Below are 11847 nucleotides of genomic sequence, written 5' to 3'. Positions count from 1 at the left end.
GGGGATCCTGTGGGATCCACAGATCCTGAGGTGTCAAGGATTTCTCATCCCTGCACCCTTTAGGCGTGTAAAATGCCCTCTGTATGCAATCCTGGCATTTAACGTTAGACTGCAGTATGTTTCTGGTGTTAAACGCCACTACCATGCTTGTTTTGGGCGTTCAACGCCAATCTGTAGCATGTTTCTGGCGTTGAACGCCACTTTCATGCTTGTTTCTGGGGTTAAACGCTAGCTCTTCTCAGGGTGCAATCCTGGTGTTTAAATGCCAGACTGCTGCTTGTTTCTAGTGTTCAACGTCAGCTTCATGCTCTGTTCTAGTGTTGAACGCCAGCCAGATGCTCCTTACTGGCGTTTAAACGCCAGTAAGCTCTTTCTCCAGGGTGTGCTTTTTCTTCTGCTATTTTTTATTCTGTTTTTAATTTTTGCAATTGTTTTGTGACTCCACATGATCATAAACCTAATAAAACATAAAAGAACAATAGAAGTATAGACAAATAAAAATTGGGTTGCCTCCCAATAAGTGCTTCTTTAATGTCAATAGCTTGACAGTGAGCTCTCATGGAGCTTCACAGATCATCAGAGCATTGTTGGGACCTCCCAACACCAAACTTAGAGTTTGAATGTGGAGGATCAACACCAAAACTTAGAGTTTGGTTGTGGCCTCCCAACACCAAACTTAGAGTTTGATTGTGGGGGCTTTGTTTGACTCTGTATTGAGAGAAGCTTATCGTGCCTCTTTTCCATGGTTACAAAGGAAGATCCTTGAGCTTTAAACACAAGGTAGTCCCCATTCAATTGAAGGACTAGCTCTCCTCTGTCAACATCAATTATAGCTCCTGCTGTGGCTAGGAAGGGTCTTCCAAGAATGATGGATTCATTCTCATCCTTTTCAGTGTCTAAGATTATGAAATCAGCAGGGATGTAAAGGCCTTTAACTTTCACTAACACGTCCTCTATCAATCCATAAGCTTGTTTTATTGACTTGTCTGCCATCTCTATTGAGATTCTTGCAGCTTGTACCTTAAAGATCCCCTGTTTCTCTATTACATAGAGTGGCATAAGATTTATACCTGACTCCAGGTCACACAGAGCCTTCTCAAAGGTCATGGTGCCTATGGTACAGGATATTAAGAATTTACCAGGATCTTGTTTCTTTTGAGGTAGAGTTTGCTGAACCCATGTATTTAGTTCACTAATGAGCAAGGGCGGTTCACCTTCCCAAGTCTCATTACCAAACAACTTGGCATTCAGCTTCATGATGGCTCCTAGATATTGAGCAACTTGCTCTTCAGTTACATCTTCATCCTCTTCAGAGGAAGAATAGTTCTCAGAGCTCATGAATGGCAGAAGGAAGTTTAATGGAATCTCTATGGTCTCTATATGAGCCTCATATTCCTTTAGGTCCTCAATAGGGAACTCCTTTCTATCTGGAGGATGTCCCATGAGGTCTTCCTCATTGGGATTCATGTTCTCCTCTTCCTCTTTGGGTTTGGCCATTTTGATCATATCAATGGCCTTGCACTCTCTTTTTGGATTCTCTTCTGTATTGCTTGGGAGAGTACTAGGAGGAGTTTCAGTGATTTTCTTACTCAGTTGACCCACTTGTGCATCCAAATTTCTAATGGAGGACCTTATTTTATTCATAAAACTTAAAGTGGCCTTAGATATATCAGAGACTATGTTTGCTAAGCTAGAGGGGCTCTGCTCAGAATTCTATGTCTGTTGCTGAGAAGATGATGGAAAAGGCTTGCTATTGCTAAGCCTGTTTCTTCCACCATTATTAAAGCCTTGTTGAGGCTTTTGTTGATCCTTCCATGAGAAATTTGGATGATTTCTGCATGAGGGATTATAGGTGTTTCCATAGGCTTCGCCCATGTAATTCACCTCTGCCATTGCAGGGTTCTCAGGATCATAAGTTTCTTCTTCAGAACATGCCTCTTTAGTACTGTTGGATGCATTTTGCCATCCATTCAGACTCTAAGAAATCATGTTGACTTGCTGAGTCAACATTTTGTTCTGAGCCAATATGGCATTCAGAGTATCAATTTCAAGAACTCCCCTTTTCTGAGGCGTCCCATTACTTACAGGATTCCTCTCAGAGCTATACATGAATTGGTTATTCGCAACCATGTCAATGAGTTCTTGAGCTTCTACATGTGTTTTCTTTAGGTGAATGGATCCACCTACAGAATGGTCCAGTGACATCTTAGAAAGCTCAGATAGACCATCATAGAATATATCTAAAATGGTCCATTCTGAAAGCATGCCAGAAGGACACTTTTTGGTCAACTGCTTGTATCTTTCCTAAGCTTCATAAAGGGATTCACCATCTTTTTGCTTGAAGGTTTGAACATCCACTCTAAGCTTGCTCAGCTTTTGAGGAGGAAAGAACTTAGCCAAGAAGGCCATGACCAGCTTATCCCAAGAGTTCAGTCTATCTTTATGTTGTGAGTCCAACCATGTTCTAGCCCTGTCTTTTACAGCAAAAGGGAAAAGCATGAGCCTGTAGACTTCAGGATCTACTCCATTAGTCTTAACAGTATCACAGATCTGCAAGAATTTAGTTAAAAACTGATAGGGATCTTCTGATAGAAGTCCATGAAACTTGCAGTTCTGTTGCATTAGAGCAACTAGTTGAGGCTTCAGCTCAAAATTGTTTGCTCCAATGGCAGGGATTGAGATGCTTCTTCCATAAAAAATGGAAGTAGGTGTAGTATAATCACCAAGCATCCTCCTTGTGCCTCCACCATTGTTATTGGGTTCGGCCATGTCCCTTTCTTTTTCGAGATTCTCTGTAAGGTTTTCTCTGGATTGTTGTGCTTTAGCTTCTCTTAGCTTCTTCTTCAGAGTCCTTTCAGGTTCAGGATCTGCTTCAACAAGAATGTCCTTATCCTTGCTCCTGCTCATATAAAAAAGAAGAAAACAAAAAGAAAGAGGAATCCTCTATGTCACAGTATAGAGATTCCTTTATGTGAGTAAAAGAAGAAAAGAATAGAAGAAGGAGGAGAAAAATTCGAACACAGAAGTGAAGCGAGGGTTCGAATTTTAAGATAAAGAGAAGTGTTAGTAATTGAATAAATAAATAAAAGGAGGTGAGAAAGAGGAGAGTTTTCAAAAATTGTTTTTGAAAAAAAAGTTAGTGATTTTCGAAAATTAAGAGAAGAAATAAAATTAAAATTAAAATTTGAAACAATTAGTTAATTAAAAGAATTTTGAAAAAGGGTGAGGGATTTTCGAAAATTAGAGAGAGAAAAGTAGTTAGGTGGTTTTGAAAAATATAAGAAACAAACAAAAAGGCAATTAGTTAGTTGAAAAAGATTTGAAAATCAATTTTGAAAAGATAAGAATAAGAAAAAGATTTTGAAATTACTTTTTAAAATTTTCGAAAAATAATACGAAAAATGAAAAAGATTTGATTTTTGAAAGATTTTGAAAATGTAGGATTTTTAAAATTGAAATTTTGACTTGACTAACAAGAAACAACTTATTTTTAAAATTTTTGACTAAGTCAATCCAATGATTTCGAAAATTTATGAGAGAAATAAGGAAAATATATTTTTTGATTTTTTGAATTTTTAATGATGAGAGAGAAAAACACAAATATGACCCAAAACATAAAAATTATGGATCAAACACATGATGCATGCAAGAACACTATGAATGTCAAGATGAACACCAAGAACACTTTGAAGATCAAGATGAACATCAAGACTTATTTTTGAAAAATTTTCAAGAAAAGAAAACATGCAAGACCCCAAACTTAGAAATTTTTCATGCTTAGACACTATGAATGCAAAAATGCATATGAAAAACAACAAAAAACACAAAACAAGAAAATATGAAGATCAAACAAGAAGACTTACCAATAACAACTTGAAGATCATGAAGAACACCATGCATGAGTTTTTCGAAAAATGCACAAATTTTTAAAGACATGCAATTGACACCAAACTTAAAAATTGACACTAGACTCAAACAAAAAACACAAAATATTTTTGGTTTTTTTATGATTTTATTAATTTTTTGGATTTTTCGAAAATAATTTTTAGAAAAAACGAAAAAAGAAAGAAAAAAATTTTTTTGAAAACTTTTTGAAAAGAAAATTACCTAATCTGAGCAACAAGATGAACCGTCAGTTGTCCAAACTCAAACAATCCCCGGCAACGGCGCTAAAAACTTGGTGCACGAAATTGTGATCATCAACAATGGCGCCAAAGACTTGGAGCTCTCAAACGTGAATCACACTTTGTCACAACTTCGCACAACTAACCAGCAAGTGCATTGGGTCGTCCAAATAATACCTTACGTGAGTAAGGGTCGATCCCACGGAAATTGTCGGTATGAAGCAAGCTATGGTCATCTTGTAAATCTCAGTTAGGCGGATTCAAATGGTTATAATAGTTTTTGAATATAAAGATAAATAAAGCATAAAATAAAGATAGAGATACTTATGTAAATCATTGGTGGGAATTTCAGATAAGTGTATGGAGATGCTTTGTTCCTTCTGAATCTTTGCTTTCCTACTACTTTCATCCAATCTTTCTTACTCCCTTCCATGGCAAGTTGTCTGTTGGATTTCACCGTTGTCAATGGCTACCTCCCGTCCTCTCAGTGAACTCAAATAAAGTATGGACTATTATATATTGCTGAAAAGCCATAGATGTCTACTTTCCAACGCAATTGAGAGCACGCCATTTGGAGTTCAGTAGCTCAAGAAAATCCATTTCGAATGCAAGGAGGTCAGAATCCAACAGCATCAGCAGTCCTTTTTAAGCCTGAATCAGATTTTTCCTCAGGTCCCTCAATTTCAGCCAAAAAATACCTGAAATCACAGAAAAATACACAAACTCATAGTAAAGTCCAGAAATGTGAATTTTGCATAAAAACTATTAAAAACATCTCTAAAAGTAGCTAGATCCTACTAAAAACTACCTAAAAATAATGCCAAAAAGCGTATAAATTATCCGCTCCTCAGTATTCCAGTATCCTCTACCCAATTTTTGTTTTTCCCTTTAAATTCAAATTTGGGTTGGGTTTTGAGGAAATCTTGTGATTTTAGTTGTTTAGGGGCGCTCTAGTATGGGCCATTGGTGATATTCATCACAAAATTTAGTGGGTTAAGGTAAGTAAGCACTAACCCTTGTGATTTACTAGATTTAATAAACCCTAGGTTGATGTATGTATGATATTGGTTGTGTTAGAGTTATTGGATGAGATTTTGGTGCTCTTGGAAACTTGAATTGGCTTGTGGAACTCTTGCATGAGGCTTGGAGCTAAGGTTGGTGGAGACTTCCAAAGAAGAGGCTCAATTATTTTGGCTACAAGAGTTACGGTTTAAGTTTCACTTAAGTACCGTGTGGTGTAATGAGAATTCCTGGGCTAGATGCCGCTAGGAATAAGTTTGGATTGTGTAAATGGTTGGTACTAATATGTATAGTTGATATGTAATGCAAATTAATGATTGAGTTGAGAATTCTGTGAATTTGTATGTTTGGTGTGTTGAGAATTTGATGAATTGGAAAATGAATATTGAATGGATATTGTGTGAATTTGATGTGTGTATTGTGCGATGGCAAATGAGATTGAATGGATATTGAATGTTAAGTGTGTGAAAAAATAGGAGGAGTGTAGAATAACAAGAAATTAGGAATTTAGGAGTGGAAGGTGACGAAATTGAATTGAATTGTATAGATGAGGTAGATTTGGTTTTGGTTGAGTGTAATTATGTGAATGTGGCTGGATTGTGGTCATTTGGATGGGTGAAAATGAATTTGGCTTGTGAACATTGGAAAAATTAGTAATTTATGTTTTTGGGTAAAAACTGATTTTTGACCAACTTCGGCGGTCCGTAACTCAGTCCTCAAAGTTGGGAATTCTTCAAAACCAAGTTTTTATGAAAGTTTATTAAACGATCTTTCAAACAATTCAGAAATGGTTGAAAAAGAAAATTTTTAGAAGAAGTTATGTGTGGCGGAAGTTTGAGGTTTAAAAATGGAATTCTGCAGCTTTTCAGACTTAGTAAAATTTTTAAAAAAACGTACTCCGATGCGCACACATTGCTAACGTGCACGCGTCACCCATGATTTTTTCTCCCTCACACGTGCGCCTGTATTGATGCAAGTGTCCAGTAGAAAATCCAGAGAGTTGTGCTGGTATTGTGCGAGGAGCACAAGACATACCCACGTGTACGCGTGACTGACGTGCACGCGTCGCGCTACCTTTCTGCTTCCCATGCATCCATATGGGCGATGCTCACGTGTCACTCTACTTTTTCACCTTCCACGCGTGCGCATGGGCGACGCGCACGCGTGACCCCGTCTTCAGCCAAAAATTGATTTTTGAGTTTTAAAGCCAAATTTCAGACTTCTAATCCTCCATTTTCATCCTTTAAGTCCCAAATTTTTATAATATGCCTAGTAATGAAAAGAAGCTAGGACATGTAGTAACTTGTGGATGAAGTAAAGTGAGAATCAATGATGAATGATGAGTAATGATGATTGTATAAGTTGCTGAGGATGATGGTGGAAGTGCTGTGTATAGTATGAGCCGGGTGGCTGTGATAAGAATTGAATTATGGCTGAGTATATATATGTATATGTATATGATTAATGATTGAATGTGGTAAATGAATAATAATGGAAATTATTGAATGTGATATGTGACCCTGGGTAGTAGGCAGTGGCATTATCCACATGCTCCGGGTATGAGATGAGGAAGGAGGATTTCGATAAATGAGTTTAATTATGGAGTTTTGAATGAATGTATGTTTGAGATGCCTGGGTAGTAGCAAGGGTTGTGGTTTGTCCCACTTGCTCTAGGTCAGAGATATTGACGCTTGGGTAGTAGCGACAGTAGTGGTGATTCCACTCGCTCCAGGTTGAGCTTTTAAACACCTACCTAGGTAGATGCAGTGGCATTGATCCACTTGTTCCGGGATGTGGTGAGATATACCTGCCTTGGTAGATGCAGTGGCATTGATTACACTTGCTTCGGGTTTGGTTTGCAACTCCTGGGATAAATGCAGTGGTTAGCCCCCACTTGCTCCTAGTCGAGGTTGATTTGAGATTTGTGAAATTATCTGAGTTTCGGATTTCCTTGGGTAGATGCAGTAGGTCGGCTCCACTTGCTCCAGATTGAGATCCGAGATTCTGTTGACCCTATGTCATAAGTGTGGCCAGACATTGTGAAAGTTCCGGATGAGTTTGCCCCCATGGATAAACACCAGTGTGGGTATTGTGTGATTATGATTATGTTTGTGAATAACTCAAGTTGGGGATGCACGATAGAGAGACAGTCCAATGGTTAGCTACCAGGACTTGTCGGGTTGGCTTTATAACCGACAAATGAGACTCATCAGCCATAGGGCAGGCATACATCATTTGCATATGTTTGAATTATTTGGGTTTTCCTATTTGTTTTGGATTGCTATATCATATATGCTATGTTACTTGATTATGTGCTACTTGTTTTACTTGTACCTTATTGTGTATTACTTACCTGTATTGCTTGTGTTTGTACAACTAAGAGGTTCCTTATGCTGGTGTCGGTTGATGCTGAGGGCTATTCTTGATGAGATGAGTTGATGATGTAATTGAATAATGATGATGATTATTGAATGAGGTAATTGAGCTCGCTGGGTAGACGCAATGAAGTGATTTCACTTGCTCCAGGTAGAGAATGAGATAATTTGAGCTCCCTGGGTAGACGCAGTGAAGTGATTTCACTTGCTCTAGGTGAGGATATGAGGTAACGATATAGAGTTGCTGAGACAGTATGGCTGGGAATGGTTTCGTTTATAATTCTGATTGTGAATTGTCGGGGAGTTAGAATGTTGTGAAGCATGAGGAAGATGAATTAGATTTAGCATTCCCTTATGACTGTTTCCTATTTATGGATTAGCGAGAACATAGGATGAATACTTGGTGAAAAGAAGTTAGGATGCTTAGTGAGTTTTTATTACAATACATTGTATTTATTTGGCACTTTTACCGTACTGGGAACCCATGGGTTGGGGGTTCTCATTCCGTATATATCTCTTGTTTTTCAGATACAGGTTCAGGTGCTCAAAAGTGAGCTGTGGTTCATCTTAGAGATGGCGAAGATCTTTATATCCTCTACTTTATATTTTGCTTGGAATCTCTCCACCCTTATTTTAAAAAGCTTATATTATGTATTGAACTCTTTTGAACTTGCCTATAAAGGCTTTCATATTTTATTTGGGAGAGATTAGGAGGTACTGTTGTCATCTACTTTCATACTCTATCCTAACTGGCCTAAACTTCGCGGGTCGTAACTAGTGGCTATTTACTTATGTCATATATCCATATACTGTCCTTCTCTTATTCTCCTTTATGTCTTTATTCTTATATCATTTTTCGATCAACACTTTATCTATTGTCGATACGTGAGCGATACGACTTTGCGATTTTATTTTACTCAATTTCAGCCTTCTCGTTTAATACTTACTTTCAATTTTAATTATAATTATGTATTATAATCCATCTGAGAGTCGTACCACCGTAATATCATTGACTTATGACTCAAGCATAAGGATTTGAATAATAGGGTGTTACAATTCTCAAGCAAGGACTTCATTTCTTCTTGCAAAGCTTCAAAGCATCTCCAAAGCATTCAGGTTCTCCCCCATCAGTCAACAAAACAAACTCATGTGGAGAATACCTTGACGAAGGCTTTCTCTCTCTTGTAGACCTTCTGAGTGCATCTGCAGAAATTTCCAAAGCTGGTTCTTCATCTTGATCATCATCACCAACTTCATCAAGTTTCAGATCAACTGTTCCATCTTCACCTGCACTTGTATCATGCTTATTATTTTGAGCTTCAACTCTACCATCTTCTACCATAGGCATAGAGGGAGTAATATCCAAGTCAGAAAAATCATCACTAGGCTAAACTATTGGCTTCTCCGCATTATCAACATCCTTCAATGTTTGGTCTTCAACAAAAACAATATCTCTACTCCGAATCACCTTCTTGCTAACAGGATCATAAAACCTGTAACCAAACTCATCTGTGCCATAGCCAATAAAAATACACTGCCTAGTCTTTACATCAAGATTAGATCTCTCATCTTTAGGAATATGAACAAAAGCTTTACATCCAAAGACTCTTAAATGATCATAAGAAACATCTTTACCTAACCATACCTTCTCTGGCACTTCAAATTGCAAGGGAACATATAGTGTCCGATTCAAGACATGAACAACAGTGCTCAAAGTTTCACCCCAAAAGGATTTTGCCAATCCAGATTGTGACAATAAGCACCTAACTCTTTCAACCAATGTTCTGTTCATCCTTTCAGCCAAGCCATTCAACTGAGGAGTCTTCTGATGTCTTATACCATGCTCTTTAAAATAAACATCAAATGGACCTGAGTACTCACCACCATTGTCAGCACGAATACATTTCAACTTCCTTCCAGTTTCTCTTTCAACAGAAGCTTGAAATTTCTTGAACACATTCAAAACTTGATCTTTGGTCTTCAAAGTGTAAACCCATAATTTCTTAGGATGGTCATCAATAAAGGTTACAAAATAGATAGACCTTCCAAGTGTTCTTGTCTTCATCAGCCCACATACATCAAAATGCACCAAGTCAAGTATCTCTGGCTTTCTTGAAGGTGGATGACTCTTAAAAGAAACCCTGTTTTGTTTCCCAGCAAAGCAATGGTTGCACTTTTGTAAAGCAACCTTATAACTAGATAAAAGATTTCTCTTGGATAACATATTCATGCCCTTCTCACTCATATGACATAATCTCTTATGCTATAAATCAGTTTCATCAACAAACTCAACAGCATTAACAACATCTTTCACAATCTTTGCTTGAGTTAAATATAGAGTGTCATGTACCTCTAGCAACAACCATGGAACCCTTGTGAGCTTCTAACTATCACGAGAGAATGAGCTATCCAAGTCTTCATCACACAACTTACCAACAGAAAGTAAGTTCAACTGAATATCTGGAACATGCTTCACACGCTTCAAAGTCAACATAGTACTGTTGGAGGTTTCTAAGCAAACTTGTCCAACACCAGCACATTTTGCAACACCTTGATAAGCCATTTTCACATCACCAAAATCATCAGGAGTATAAGATGTAAATAAATCCCTCCTAGATTTAACATGAATAGAAGTACCATTATCAATCACCCAACTAGTGCTATTATCAACAAGGTTAATAGATTCAAACTCCTCAACAAGAAGAAAATCATCATAAGTTACATTAACCTTGTCTTCGTTGCTACCATCATCTTTATTTGTGCTCTTATTTTTACTTGCTTTGGCTTTTTCCTTCTTTAGCTGCCAACAAAATTTCTTCACGTTTCCCGTTTGACCACAATGATGACACTCAATATTACTATACTTTTCCTCAAGACTTGCTTATGCTTTTATCTCTACTTTTAGGACCTCAACTTTTGTTTCTCCCCCTAGACTCAGAAACAAGAATATCTGAATGTATAGTAGATGTACCTTGTGACTTTCTTCTTATTTCTTCATTCAAAACACTGCTCTTGGCAAGATCCATAGAGATTACACCATCAGGAGCAGAATTGGACAATGACATTCTGATAATTTCCCACGAGTTTGGTAAGGATCCAAGAAGTAACAATCCTTGAACCTATTCATCAAACTTGAAACCTATGAAAGATAATTGATTCATTATTCCTTGAAAGTTATTCAAGTGATCTGTCATTGATGTCCCATCTGTATATTTTAAAGGCAACAACTGCTTGATCAAAAATATCTTGTTACTCCCAGTTTTTCGAGCATATAACTGTTCAAGTTTAATACAAAGGGTCCGAGCATGTGTCTCTCCGAGCATGTGTCTCTCCAATAATATGGTTCAATACATTATCGTCAATCCACTATCTAATATATCCACAAACTTGTCTATGCAACAAAGTCTAATCATCATCATCATATTTATCACTAGGCTTCTCTATACCAAAAACTAGTTGATGAAAATTCTTGACATAAAGCAAATTTTCAATTTTGGACTTCCACAAATTATAATTAGGACCATTAAGAGTGATCATCCTACTAGTATTAGTATTAGCTTCCATTGTTCACAGAATCACAAGCCCAGAAAAAAACCAACAAGCTCTGATTCTAGTATGAAAGAGCCTAGTAGCAGAAACAACACAAGAACAATATGGAAGCACACACAACACAATATGGCCACAACTATGAACAAGCAAATACATCAAGTAAAGTAATAACAAGAACACACTGAGATTTTAACGTGGAAAATCTCCTCATTGTGAGAGGTAAAAATCACGGGTGGTCCATACCAATGAAATAGCTCCACTATTGTAACACCCTACCATACAGAGTCTTATGCTTAAGTCATAATTCAGAGATGGCAAGGTATTGCGACCTCTAAAATGAAAATTTAGTACATATAGTAGTATGAATGATTGATTATAACTAGGAGCCTTTGTAGAAAAAGGGGTAAACAAAAACCATCGCAACTCTAAAGCGCAACACTCCGATCGACAACGTAACGAATAAGGATAAACTAACGCGAGAATTATATATATACACAGGAGTGTCAAAAATAGGAATATCAAGACTCAAGATCCGGCTGCGAAGATAACCGGTCCGAGCATAGCAATATATACATATGATAAAATAAGGAAAACCCCAAAGGAAACCCAAAGGGACACAAATACATAAACCTATTCTCCAAAATCTCCCATAAGAGGAGTCATCACAGTTTGTATTATTTAATGGAGATAAAAGTATCTAAACAAAACATATAAACCAAAACATAGCCCCGAGAACAAAGGATCTTCGCAAATCTAGAAGTCTCCAGCATGCCTCAGCG

The 11847-nt window shown here is 37.3% G+C and overlaps 1 non-coding gene across 1 annotated transcript; it reads left to right on the top strand.

The window, feature by feature from the left end:
• Nucleotides 1–2263: 2263 nt before the first annotated feature.
• On the top strand, nucleotides 2264–2367 carry LOC127742792 (small nucleolar RNA R71). Its single transcript, XR_008004191.1, has one exon. It is a non-coding gene; the product is annotated as a small nucleolar RNA R71 (small nucleolar RNA).
• The last annotated feature ends 9480 nt before the right edge of the window (nucleotides 2368–11847 follow it).

Source organism: Arachis duranensis, chromosome 1 (genome assembly GCF_000817695.3).
Source record: "Arachis duranensis cultivar V14167 chromosome 1, aradu.V14167.gnm2.J7QH, whole genome shotgun sequence".
In the NCBI taxonomy this organism is placed as follows: Eukaryota; Viridiplantae; Streptophyta; class Magnoliopsida; order Fabales; family Fabaceae; genus Arachis; species Arachis duranensis.
Note: the sequence above shows the minus strand (reverse complement) of the source record. Positions and strands in the feature narration are given on the sequence as shown.